The sequence below is a fragment of the Solanum lycopersicum genome, chromosome 7 (genome assembly GCF_036512215.1).
Source record: "Solanum lycopersicum chromosome 7, SLM_r2.1".
In the NCBI taxonomy this organism is placed as follows: Eukaryota; Viridiplantae; Streptophyta; class Magnoliopsida; order Solanales; family Solanaceae; genus Solanum; species Solanum lycopersicum.
Window position 1 is genome coordinate 11,006,852 of NC_090806.1, and position 14,771 is coordinate 11,021,622.

The window sequence follows — 14,771 nt, forward strand, 5'->3', positions numbered from 1 at the left end:
TAAAGATGTCAGCAAGTTGTTCTCCTGTCTGACAATAATGCAACTGAATTTAGCCTATCTCTTGTGCTTCTCGGATAAAATGATACTTGATGGCAATATGCTTTGATCTTTCATGGCTGACTGGATTCTTGGCAGTTGCAATTGCTGATTTGTTATCACAATACAAAATAATTCTTTTTTTTTTGTTTTTCACCAATGTCTTAAAATATTCTCCTAAGCCAAATAACTTGAGAAGTAGCTTTGGATGCTGAAACATATTCTGCTTTTGCAGTGGATTGAGCAACAACACTTTGCTTTTTTGATAACAAAGAACAAATACTTGATCCAAATAAGAAAGCATAACCAAAAGTACTCTTCATGTCATATATACTTCCAACCCAATCACTATCAGAATAACCAATTAAGTTCAAATATCCACCAAATTTGTACATAATCTCATAATCCATTGTTCCTTGCAAGTAGCGTAGAACACGCTTTGCAGCTCCAAAATGCATTTGGATTGGTTCTTGCATTAATCTGGATAATAAAATAATAAGAATCATAATATCTGGCCTTGTTGAAGTAAGATATAGAAAACTTTCAATCAAACTCCTATAAAGTGAGCTATTAACTTTCTCTTCTCCATCGTCTTTTGTAAACTTATCATTTGTTGCTAATGGTATGGCCACAGACCTGCAATCCATCATTTTGAATTTTTGAAGAATACTTTTAGTATACTTCTTTTGAGAAATGAAAATTTCTTCTTTCACTTAAGAAACTTTGATACCCAAGAAATAATTTAGCAACTTAAGATCACTCATTTCATAAGCTTGCATCATATCTTGTTTGAAAATTTGCATCATCTTTACATCATTTCCTGTAAGGAGCAAATCATCCACATAGAGACAAAAAATGATAATCTGCCATGTTCTTTCTTTACATACAAAGTGACTTCACTTTTATTTCTCTGAAAATTATTTTTTAGAAAGTATGTATCAATTTCATTGTACCAGGATCTTGGAGCTTGCTTCAACTCGTAAAGAGCTTTTTTTTTAGCCTGTACACCTTTTCTTCTTCCCCTTGAACAAAAAATCCTTGAGGTTGCTCAACATAAATCTCTTCATCAAGTTTTCATTCAGAAATGCTGATTTAACATCAAGTTGAAATATCTTCCATTTCTTTTGTGCAGCAACAACAATTACAGTTCTAATTGTCTCAAGACGAGCAACTGGAGAGAAAGTTTCATAAAAATCAATACCTTGTTTTTGCGTGAAGCCTCTAGCAACCAACCTTGCTTTGTGCTTTTGAATATCTCCTTCTTGATTGAGTTTGATTTTGTAAATCCATTTTAGACTTACAACTTCTCTTTCTCTAGGAATAGCCACAAGCTCTCAAGTATTATTTTTTTCAATCATTCAAATTTCTTCTTCCATGGCTTTCTTCCAAATATCATGCTTTATTGCTTCTTCATAATTTTCTAGCTCAACACCGGCAAATTACATCTTTGATAAATGTTACTCAATATTTTTGTTCTTCTTGGAGGCGGTTCTTCATCATCTGAATATGAGATTTCTCCCCCTTGAGAGACATCTTCATCTTTCTCATCCTCTTCATGATTTGAAGATATGATAGCAGTATTCTCTATCTTTTTATCCTCCCAATTCCATGTTATTTTTTCATCAAAAATGGCATCTCTACTAATAATAAGTTTGTTAGTTTTGACATCGAAAAGCCAATATCCTTTTGTCACATCACTATAACCAAGAAAGACACATTTTTTACTTTTTTCATCCAATTTTGTTCTTTTCTCAGCAGGTACATGAGCATAACAAATACACCAAAAAAATTTAAAATGACTTAAAGAAGGTCTAATTCCACTCCAAGCTTCAATTGACGTCTTGTACTTTAGTGCCTTTGTTGGACACCTGTTAAGGATGTGAACTGTTGTATGCACTGCTTCTGCCCAAAAATATTTTGGCAGCCCTTTCTCATTCATCATAGTTCTGGCCATTTCAACAATTGTTCAATTTCTTCTTTCAAATAAACCATTTTGTTGAGGAGTATACCTTGTTGTAAGTTGCTTTTGAATGCCTTCATTTTTTCAATATTCTTCAAATTCCCGACTTGTGTACTCACCTCCTCGATAACTGCGAATGATTTTGATGCTCCAACCTTTTTGCTTCTCAACAACGGCTTTAAATTTCTTGAATATAGCAAATGATTCTAACTTTTCTTTCAAGAAATAAACCCAAGTCATTCTTGAGAAATCATCAATAAAGATTAGAAAATATTTTTGACTTCCAAGAGATGGAGTCTTCATTGGCCCACAAATGTCGGTATGAATTAGTTCCAAAAGTACACTTCCTCTCCAAGACACTCCTTTGGGAAAAGACTTCCTGTGTTGGTTTCCCATTATACAACTTTCACATGTATCCACCTCAGTATGTATCTCAGGAAGGCCTTGCACCATGTCTTTTACTTGAGAAGTTTTAAACCATGAAAATTCAAGTGACAAAATCTTTTGTGCCAAAACCATGAATCATCTACAATTTCAGTTTTAATGCATTGTAATGAAATTGTAAAGGGAAGTTTCTTTTTGTCATCTTTACTTCAACAATGACTTGATTTGGCTCAATTTTATCATAAATCCTGCAATAAATTATCTCTAAACACAAGAGAATAATCATTTTCCATGAGTTGACCAACATTAAGCAAATTTTCTTCTAAGTCAGGAACATAAAGAACATCATGAATTTGCTTACTGCTTCCTTTCATGTTGATTGAAATAGTACATTTACCTTTCGCATCAAATAATGCTCCATTCCCATCTTCACTTTAGTAGTGATGCTATTATTAATTGAGAGGAAAGCCTTTTCATCTCCAGTCATGTGATTATTACAACCACTATCAACATATCATTCATTGCTTTTTGTTGAAGCATCAGATTTAGAAGCAAAGAAAAGGTTTTCTTCCCTTTCTTCCTCGTGTTTTTCACAAAAAATTGCTTGCTCCCGTTTCTTGTGCCAGCAATCCTATTCAACATGGCCAAACTTTTTACAAAAGTTACATTGGGTTTTGCCTTTGTGTCAATATTTTTCTGCATTGTGATTAGTCTTTTTGCAAACTTTACAAAAAAGACTAGAGTTTTTCTCACCTTTTTCTTCAACCTTCTTGGAAGAACCATCATGATCCTACTTCTTTTTTGGCTTGTGATTCTTCTTCTGATGATTTTTTGTGAAATTTTGAGAATTCTCATATGTTTTAGACTGGAAAGTCGTCTCTTTGGTTTAATCTTCACGAAAAAATCTTCGCTTCTCGTGTGCACGAAATGATCCAACTAGCTCTTTGATGGAAAGCTTAGGAAGATATTTCGTCTCCTCAGTGATAGCAACGATGAACTCATACTTTTCTGTGACACTAATTAGAATCTTTTCCACAACTTGTTGGTCAGAAATTGTATCACTATGATTTCTTATTTCATTAACAATATTCATGACTCTTGTGCAATATTCATCAATTTTTTCAGATTCTATCATCTTTAAATTTTTAAACTCTCTTCTAAGAGTTTGAAGATTTATAGTGTGTACCTTTTCGTCACCATACACCTCAGTTTTCAGAAATCCCAAGCTCTTTTGCAGTCTCACAAGTAGAAATTTTTGCAAAATATGCTTTTGAGACTCCAATTTGGAATTTGCTTGAGACTTTTGCATCTTGACTATATTTAGCCTCAAGATTTTTCATCTCTGCTGCTGTAAGATCGCCATTGTTGTCTGGCTCTTCAAAGTCATTTGCAATAATAGTCCACAAACCTTTAGCTTTCAAATATGTTCTCATTCTTATCTTCCAATATTTAAAATCAGTCCCATCAAAAAATGGAGTAAGAACAACTGAAGAATCAGCACCTTCATTTGTTTTGGATGTCATCTTTTTTTCTTCACCTAACCCCAAATTAAGAACGAAAACCTGCTCTGATACCAATTTGTAGGAAATATGGAAGGAAAATAATATCTTTAGAGAATGCTCAAGTTTATTATAGGCTACTTAAGGCCACTTGAGATGATAACAATCATAAACTACGTCAGTATTTATACTACTCAATATAGAAAATAAAAATTCTTGCACAAATAACTAAATACATGTATCACAATTTACTAAATACATGTGACTACGAAATTTTAAAGAGACTTCTTGAAAAACTAAGAGACAATTTCGAAAGACTAAACATTGATGCATTAATTCCAACAGGAAAAACAATGATTCTTCCAGCACAATACTAAACACAAAATAAGAGACTTGGGGCAGAATTTTAACCTTTTTTTTTTGAAAACTTAAAATCAAAGAACCAAATTAAATTTCTTGAGTATATTATGATTATTTGCAGAAACTTACACTCCAAAATTCTTGTCCCTCGTCACTGATTGTAGAGTGGTATTTATACTGAAAATTTACGGGTGACTAAGGGGAAAAATACATTGGATTTTTCAATGGATTTGTTCCTTTTTTAGGCAACACCAAAAGGGCTCTGAAGCTCCGAGAAAGGGGGGAAAGAGGACGTGAGAATGATGGACTTGGAGGCGAGGAGGACGGGATGATACACTGTAGCGCCGTTTAGAGTCGCTGTCGAACTGACGGGTTAGAGTTGCAGCTTTTTCTAGTTTTTTCGGACTGAAACATATTGATTTCACCCTAGTTGCGTGAAGAAGATGATTATATGGGTCGTAACTATGGCTATTCTTTGCTGCTTTTTCTGGGTTTGGCAGCATGAAGATGAAACGAGTAAAGGCTCAAAATAGTCCATTTTCTTTGAGTTTAGATTCAAAATAGTCCTATTTCTTTTTAGTGGAGCATTGATAGTCTTAATTCTTTAATAAAGTGGTGCATGTTTAGTCTCTATCTTAAACCCGTTAGTTTTTTAACAGACCAGTGGGTTATGCACGTGCTTCTCATATGTTTCCCTCTAAACATTGTTGAACTCGTCATTTGGACAAACAAGTTCTCATAAGAAATTATTCCCTAGGAATATCGCTGACACAGAAGCAAATCATGAACAGAAAGATGCCATTAATATTGTATTGACCGTATCTGATTTTGCGGTTTATGGATTTTGTGTCAATCGATGTGGAATTCATGGGGCTTCCAAGGGTGTTGTTATTAAGGGCAAAACTTACAAATTTGCTTATATTTGGGTTGGTAACTCAGCAACTTTTGTCGTGGTTACTGTGCGTGGCCATTCCACCAACCCATCTACAGACCAAAAAGCCCACCATTGGGTGCACCGAATAACGATGTGGGTGTTGATGGTATAATGATTAACTTAGCTAGCTAATTCATCTTACAATATGAATTGTGTGACTCGTTTTAATTTCAGAATTTTTTTCGTATCAAGTCTGCAGAGATGTTAATTATGAGTAATTAATTTTTGTTAAATTTGTTTAAGCAGATTTGAGGTTAATGAATCATAGACCATCTGTAATAGCAGCAGCTGCAACATTAGTAGCAGCAAACAGAGATTTCACCATACAAGAAATGGTGATTGAGATGAATGTTTTCCCTATAAATGTCGGAGCAATTTTCATCTTAAACGGGCTATCCAACACAATAGTCTGTACAATTCAATATATATGAGAAGCACATGCATAACCTTGGTCTGTTAAAACACTAATGGGGTTAAGTTAGAGACTAAAAATGCACCACTTTATTAAAGAATTAGGACTATGAATGCTCCACTAAAAAAAATACGACTATTTTGAGTTTAACTCAAAGATAATGGGCTATTTTAACCCTTTATACTCAAACGAAACACGGGCAGAGGTCGGGTTTTGGTGTTGCACTGGAATTGGGCCTGTTTGAGTGAAACAAAAGGGTCAAAAATTGCTCTTGAATTGGGTTTGAAGAAAGGGTTTGGAAATTTACAAATTAATTAATTTCCTTTTGGATTTGACCACTTGAGTTGTAATTGTGGTCAAGATCGGCTTAGAAATATAGCCAAATTGAATAATTGGTAAGTTTGGCTAAGTTGAATTAATATTTAATTAAGTAATAAGCTTTTTAATCTTTAACGAAATAAAGTAGTTTTAACAAACTAATTAACTCGAAATTATAGCTACAACTTAAACAAAAGTGAAACAATAAAGTATTTAACTAAAACGTAAAATCTTTTGTGATGATTTTAAAATACTTATACAATAAAATGTTTTTTTAAATACACATATTTAGTATTTTAAATTATTGAAATTATTTAAAATGACAAAATTACTTCAACAATAATTTGTAAGTATTTTGAATTTCATAAAACTCAATACTTCTAAATCATAACCGTCCCCAGTAAAATATTTAAAATCTAAAATCTTTTTGAGATGATTTTGAATATTCATATAATAATTATAAAATTATTAGAACAAAATATGTGTTGTTAAAAATTATAAAAGGTGATATACTATTTAAAAACTTGCAAAATATTTTTATTTTATTTCTTTAATTTATGAAACTAATTGTTTCAAATCGTTTGGAATTGAAGAAGCTCAACGATTGATCCATAATATGAAGGTCAAAAATTGGGTGTCAACAGGTACAATTTGGATGTTTGCATATGCGAGGGGTACACCTATAGTTGATGTGGTTGGCCAGCATATCCTTTTTCAAACACCAATAACTTTGGTAAACTAAGAGCCTGTTTGGCTCATCTTAAAAGCTGGTCAAACTGACTTAAAAGCTGGTTTTTGACTTATTTAGCTGTTTGACAATACTCAAAATAACTTATTTTAAGTTAAAAAAACTTATTTTAAGCAAAAAGTTAAAAGCTGGGGTAGGGGTGCTTTTTTTTTTTCCAGCTTATAAGTTGTTTTAAGTTGACCACATTTTTATCTTTTTGCCCTTAATATTTTTATACAATCTCCAAATTACCCACATAACGCTAACATCTCTTTCTTCTACTTTTCCCTTTTTACGTGTGGATGATAGACAATTACTATTACTAGTGAATGAAAATTAAATAAATCTTAAATCTTTCAAGTGATTTATTCAAATCATATATTATTAAAATGTAAAATAAGTTGCACATATAACTTAAATAAAAATTTATATTCCTCTTATAAATAATTTGTGATAATAAAGAAATATGTGAATGATAGACAACTATATTACCTATGGATGAAACTAAAATAAAATCTTAAATCGTTTTTTAATCTATTCAAATTATATATCTTTAAAATCTATAATAAGTTTATATTCCTCTTATAAATAATTTGTGATGAGAAAGAAATATGTGAATGATAGCAAAATATAATTATTTATGGCTGTAAAATATAAATTAATTAACTTTATTATGTTAACAACTTTTAAGGATATTTCAGATATTTTGATTTAAAAACATATTTATCAGCACTTATTTGCCAAACACATCAACAACTTTTTTTTTAACTTCACCATTTTTATCCAAACGCATAACTGCTTATTTTAAAAATAAGTTGCAGCACTTTCAAAAGTACTTTTTTAAAGTTGTTTTTATCAAACCCATCCAAACGGGCCCTAAGAGATGGAGTTGCAACAGTTAGAATAAAGGTGTATGGTTTGTACTTCACTTTTGACCCAGGTGGCATGTCGATTGACCTAGGGAAGGAAGCTTTTGGGTTGCATTTTATAAAAATAATTCATTTCAATATTTTATATCATTACACATGCATCTTCGCGGAATATGTGACATCATTCTTCCCTATTCTCTCTTGGAGTCGAGTATATCAAATCAAATTCACCTGAAATGTTACTTATATAGTTTTTCTAGTTGATGGAGAAACTTGCACTACACTTTTTACATCAACAACTAGTCAAATTTTGTTGGTGAATTCCTAACACTAAAAGAGTGGAGTGTTGTTTCCATGGTAAGGAATTGTATTTTTTGTTGCTGCAACACCTCAAACTCGAGGTCTTTCACATCTATTTCAATTTAATCCGGACAGATCCTTTGTAATGAATCATTGTTACTTGAGTGACTGTGAGCATGACTTGGTCATTTTTACATCTGGTAGCCCCAAGTATACAACAAGAATTTTACTATCAACTTATAATGTTTTTTTCTCTAAGCCAGTGGAACACTTCTGAGAAACTTAGAGAACATTTATGCCTACCAAATCTTGCAAAAGGTATGTTTACCCTGCTACTCGCGGAAGATTCCAAGAGGCATATTCATCTACGTTTCCAATTTCATATATCAAAGGGTCAAATATTTGTGGGCAAAGCTTTTTTTAAAGAATTTGGAGAGAAGACTATAATTTTTGTTGATCTATTTGCACCATGTAGCACTGAAATTCCACTGCTTTGTCTTGGAAGTGTTGGTCTCCGAAATCGGCTCCACGACTATACAATTGAGGAATAAAATTCTTTGACAGAATAGCGGAGCTACTATACAAAAGGAAAACAGTACTGAGAAAAAGTACTAACCTATCTTTGCTTCGTGAAATAAGGGAAACAATGGTAGAGAAGGTAAGTCATTTCAAGTCTTTAATTGAAGCTTTTGTGAGAGAAGTGTTTAAACCAAATATGCATATTACCTTGGGAATTCTATCGAGAAATAATATGATGATTTTGATTTTTCATGTGCGGCTGTGGAAAACAACCTTGAGGACAAGATTTATTTTAAGCGGGAAGGATTGTAATGAACTTGGACGGGACAGATTTTTGATAATCATCCTTGGGGTCAGGAACTATTTGATTGGAGCGGGAATGTCATGACCTGAATAATGAGCTAAGTGAAGATTAAAAAATGACGAATAAAATTATAACACCTAGACGTATGAGATTTAATTAGATTTAATAAAGCTGAAGGGTCGTAATTGCACGTGAGCATCCTATAACTAAGTCCTGGAAAGAGCAAGAGAGTCATTGATCAAATTGGTATTATTCTCGTGCTCCTCTCTCTCTCTCTTCTAACGGACTCTCTTCTCTTTGCTTCTTTTCAATTTTCTTCTAAATTCTTTTCTCATCTAAATCTACAGGTCATAAGTTCTTCAGTTAGTTTCCCTTAAAAGTAGTTTTAGTTTTCATGTATTAGATATCTGTATCTCTAGTTTTTCAATTATATATCAGAAAATTCCAAAAACTATTGTGTGCGATTATTTTCTTTTCCATTTGAATTTTCAAATCTCAATCAAGCTCATAACAATCTTATAGCATAATATGACTCGTACTGTGAGACTTGGGTTCGTACTATGGCCCATAGATCAGTGATGGGTTTCAGGACTCATACTTAGACGGAGGGTTCAAAACACTAACCCTAGTTCGTCCCTTTGAATTTTACATTGTTGGTACTATTGGCCACAAAGAATCACGAGTCGTGCAAGCATAGTATGAGCCGTACAAAGTAATAAAATGTTGGTAGTGTTGCAATTATTAGTATTTCCTAGTTACCACTTACTACTCGTAACATTATATTTGGTCACAAAACATTAGACTTTGAATACTTAGGAATAACTGTTTCAGTAACAATTCGCCTTGGCTGTCTATTTGTATTTTGGGTACATTGATTTCTAATTTCTTGATACATATGTCTTCTAGTTGTGTCGGTTTGCTTTTTTTTTTCTTTCTTTCTATATTTTCTTATTTATTGATCTTCTATTATGTGGTGCATCAATAAAAATAATTGGAGCAACAATATTAACTTTATAATACTATTGACTCCAATTTCAATATGATATTACCAAATATTGTACTAACTAAAAATTGATTCACCAATTATCTAACTGAAATTTAAAAATTTGATATTTGATATCTAGTTTTAACCATCATTATCAAACTCAAAATTTGAAAATTTTAAACCAAATACTAAACGCCCAACCCTATCCTTAATAGGGGGAAGAAAGATAAATTTGATATTAGAAAAAGGACTTTTTTGGATATTTTAAATACATAAGTAGTAAATGAACATTTTGATTTTAAAATAAGATAAAATATAATAATCTTACTTGAACAACAGAAAGGCCCTCATAATTGACATCAACTAGATTGGTTTATTTAAAATTTCATTTGTTCCAATTTATGTAACTCACCTTCTTTTTTTAGTTTGTTCAAAAAAGAATGACATATTTCTATATTGAGTAATAATTTAATTATAAAATATTTATTTTATTGTTAATAAAATGATTTACGGTCACACAAATTTCTATCACAAATTTAAAAATCTTCATTTCTTTCATAAATTTTGTGTCAAGTTAAGTTACCTCGAATAAAATGGGACGAAGGAAGTAGTAGATTTCATCTGGTTGATGATTTATTTTCCATCCTTTCATTTTTAATCGTCATGTTGCATTTCTCAAAAGTTAATTAGGTTACAAAGTTAAATTAAATAACATTAAAATGACATTTTAAACAAATAAAAAATATTTACAAATTATAAAGTACAACAAATTACAACTTTTTGTATATGAATATGATTGAAAAATATGTCAAACAACTAAAAGCAACCAGAAGAGTTTATAACTAAAAATACACACTCCCTCCGTTTAAAAGAGAATTACCTCTTCTTCTTTTTAGTATGTTTAAAAAAATAATTTTTTAGTAATATTTTAATTTTAACTTTCTACATTACATGCTTAAAATCTCAAGATAAGGTCATAAGGATAATTTTATATAGTTGACGTAATTTTTATTTGTTTGTAAGTGCAGCCAGGTATTTCTTTGTGGAAAGAGTATATAATAGAGCAGCGTTGTTGGCTGTCAACATCCCCATTTGGTCTACCCAGTTAATCTCCGGTCGTAGAATCACACCGACAAGGAGAGAATCATTTGATCTGATCATGTCTCATTCAGCTATGTCTCAGGTCACTCCTCTTCAATTTTTCTTTGTCTACCTAAAAAAGATTCCATTTTTATTTAGTTGGTAGCTTTTGTTAATCATGGGTTTTAACAATGGACTTATTTATTATATATACTATTGGCTTCTGAATCCTAATGTAGCTAGATTGATGTAATATTAATTGTGTTCATCAAATTAGCACCCTGTTTTCCAGGCATGTGTTGCACATAAGATGCTAAAGAAAACACAGAGATAACTAATCAATATAATCTTGGCTTCTGAGATAGCTTCTTTTGTAGCCTTTAAATCCTTCAGTCTTTTCAAAAGCGACTCAAACATAATGTACCTATAATATTTTTTTAATAGAGTAAACTTCTAGTTAGTTAAAAAAAGAAGAAAAAAGAAAAGATTTTTGCTTGCTTAATTTTCAAATCGAAAGATTTCGTATTTAAAAAACTTACCATATAATACGCGTAAGAGATCAAATGTACTCCATTGTTTGTTGATTGATGCATGTTGGCAGGTGGGCGTGTCGAAGTTGTGTCAATCTTCTGCAGGAAGAATTTGATGTAAAAGGGAACATCAATCATACGATTCATATAATATTTTTTTAATTTTACACTGAAAGTTTTATGATCAACTTAATAGTTATTTTTTCCGGAGATGATGCCTGTAATCATGAACACTTTTTACTCTCCTCTTGCATCTACAAAATTGTGTATTGCGTAGAGGTTGATGCAGGTAATCAAAATACAGAGAAAACAAATACAAGGATTCCTTGAGTTTTGATACACGAAGTCTTAGCCTTATTTTTTGTCTATCTAATATGTATGATAATGCACTTTTATAACTATGCCAATGAAATAGGACAAACTTTATTAATAACATATAGTATTAAATAAATAGTATAAAATAATATTAGTATTTACTGTGTACTAATCCTAGTCCTACTAGGATTAGTACTCCTTAATCCTAGTCCTATTAGGATTAGTACTCCTTCCTATATCTCCTATATATATCTCCCATGTATTCCCTTATTAGGTTAACACTTTAATACAATCAATATTTCTTCATGGTATTAAGAGCCAGAAAACCTAGATCTTCTTTTCTCTAGGTTTTTTTTTCTCTCTTTTAGGGCACCGATCGTTCCCTCTCTTCTCTTGGGCGGCGGCAGCCATGACAACCGAGGTGGATCCTCTCGATTCACTTCCTTCTGGCGTTAAACTCCTTCTCAGGCATCTTCATGCCCTGATTCCCAAAAAATTATCAGACATAAATTACCCTACATGGAAAATCACCGTTCTTACAGCCCTTGAGGCCAATTACCTTCTCAAATACGTTGATGGAAGCACAGAACCGCCGCCGGCAGTCATCACCACCACGGACAAATCAGAAAAAATCAATCCGGCCCATGCCGCCTGGAAAGCCGTGGATGGCCAGATCCGATCATGTTTGATTGCGGTCATCTCTCCCACGGTTCAGAAACATGTCCGATCCTACACAACTGCTTCAGCTCTGTGGACGGCCCTCGCAACACGTTATGCATCAATTTCCCACTCTCATATTTTTCAATTGCGTGATCGTCTCCACACAATTACCAAAGGCACGAAAACTATGGCGGAATATTTAGATGAGGTCTCCACCATCATCATAGCCCTTGACACCGTGAACGAAATCATTCCCGAAAAAGATCTCGTCATGTGCATCGTTCGGTGGATCCCATCAGTTTACTCCTCCATTAAACAGGCGGTTCGCAACAGTCCAACGCCCGTTGACCTGACTATTCTCTCCTCGTGTCTAAAAAGTGAAGAAATCAACGTGGATCTGGAGAGCAAACTTCTTCTCCGAGAAGCCGTTGTTATGGAGCCGGCCACCGCCCTCACCGCAAGCCAGAACTATCGTGGGGGGCGGGGGGGCGGCCGGCAGGGGAGCCGCGGCGGCTACGGCAGAAACAGCGGAGGCCGCGGGCGCGGCGGTCGGTAGGACAGTTGTCCGTCGTACGACGGTCAGCAGCACGGCAGCAGCAACAGCCTGCACTCCTTCGGCAGCGGCGGGAAGTCATCTTCCAGCGGCGGGCAGGGCACTTACGAGCGGGATCGTCCAACTTGTCAAATCTGTCAGAAAACAGGACATACCGTTGTTCATTGCTGGTTTCGGTATAAGGAGAGCCGAAATAGTGATAACCGTGCCAATTATGCATCTCAAGCTGGCCCTTCCTCTGAATGGCTGTCGGATACTGGGGCCAACATGCACGTTACTTCTGATCTATCCAAGCTTAACGCTCCAAATCCATATCATGGCTCCAATGGTATTACTGTTGGCAACGGTGAGTCCCTTAATATTTCTCACACTGGCACAGGTACCATTAAAAACCCCACCGCTATCTTTCACCTAGGTAACCTTACCCACATACCTTCTATTAAAATCAATCTCCTTTCAGTTCACCAATTCACAAAAGACAATAATTGCTCACTCTTGTTCACCTCTAATGATTTTCAGATCCTAGACAATACTACCAAGAGGGTGATTTTTCAGGGCCCCTGTGAGCATGGTCGGTACGTTCTTCCTGTCACAAGTTCGTCTGCCCACCAAGTTTCAGAAAGCTTTCATGTGGCTCCGGTGGCTCTTTCGGCTGATGGCCACAGTCTGTTGTGGCACAGTCGTCTGGGTCACCCGTCTACTCAAATAATAAATTCTTTAATGTCTCAATTAGGTTTTTCTTCCATTCATGTAAACAATTGTGACTCCTGTTCAATTGCTAAATCTCATAAATTACCTTTTACTTTATCTTAGAAGCGTACAACTGCACCTTTTCAACTTATTCATTCTGACCTATGGGGTCCTACTGTTGTTCCTTCATTTGCTGATTTTCGCTACTATATTTGTTTTGTGGATGATTTTACAAAATACACTTGGTTGTACCCACTAAAACACAAATCACAGGCATACACCACCTTTGTCACCTTTGAAAAAATGGTCAAAACACAATTCAATTCTCATGTTAAACTTTTTCGAAGTGACAATGGAAAGGAATATGTAAATAACATCTTTGGGCAGTTTCTGCAATCCCTGGGAATTATACATCAAACCTCCTGTCCATACACTCCCGAACAGAATGGGGTGGTTGAGCGTAAGCATCGCTATCTCATTGAAATGGTGGTTACTCTTCTACATCAATCTCATCTCCCTGTCTCCTTTTGGGTAGAAGCTCTAGCAACCGCAAACTACCTTATTAACAGAATGCCCAGTCACACCCTCTCCAACAAATCACCCTATCAACTCCTTTACTTAGAACTTCCAAATTATACCAACCTCCGCGTCTTTGGGTGTCTTGCCTACCCTTGGCTACGCCCTCATATTACTCACAAATTACAACCCTGATCCCGTCGTTGTATTTTTTTGGGCTATCATCCTACCTCCAAGGGTTATCGCTGTCTTGACCCACAAACTCATAAAGTCTACATATCTCGTCATGTCAAATTTGTCGAAAATGAGTTTCCCTACGAGTCTATTTCCTCTTCCACAAATACATCATTCATTGGCGTCCTTCCCCTTTTTCCAACATACTCACAGTGTCCCTCACCACCTTCCCCCACACCTCCACCCACTACCCAACCACCCCTCATCACCCCTTCGACCGTCAGCCACAATACACCCGCAACCACAACCCACACTCACAACCAACCCGAACCACCCCATACCCACAACATCTCCAGCCCGATCCGTTTTAGGTCCTTCCTGGCCACCCCCGAATCACTACCGCCCGTGCCACCCCCCAATACTCATCCCATGTTAACCCGTGGCAAAGACGGTATCTTTAAACCCAAAACCTTTCAGGCTACCATAATACCAAATACACCCCTTTCCTGATAGTGAACCAACAACCTACTCTGTAGCCTCAAAAAATGCTTATTGGCTTCATGCTATAGATGATGAGTTTAAGGCTTTGACTGATCAGAAAACTTGGGTTCTTGTACCTAAGCCCCATGGGCAGCACCCAGTGGGC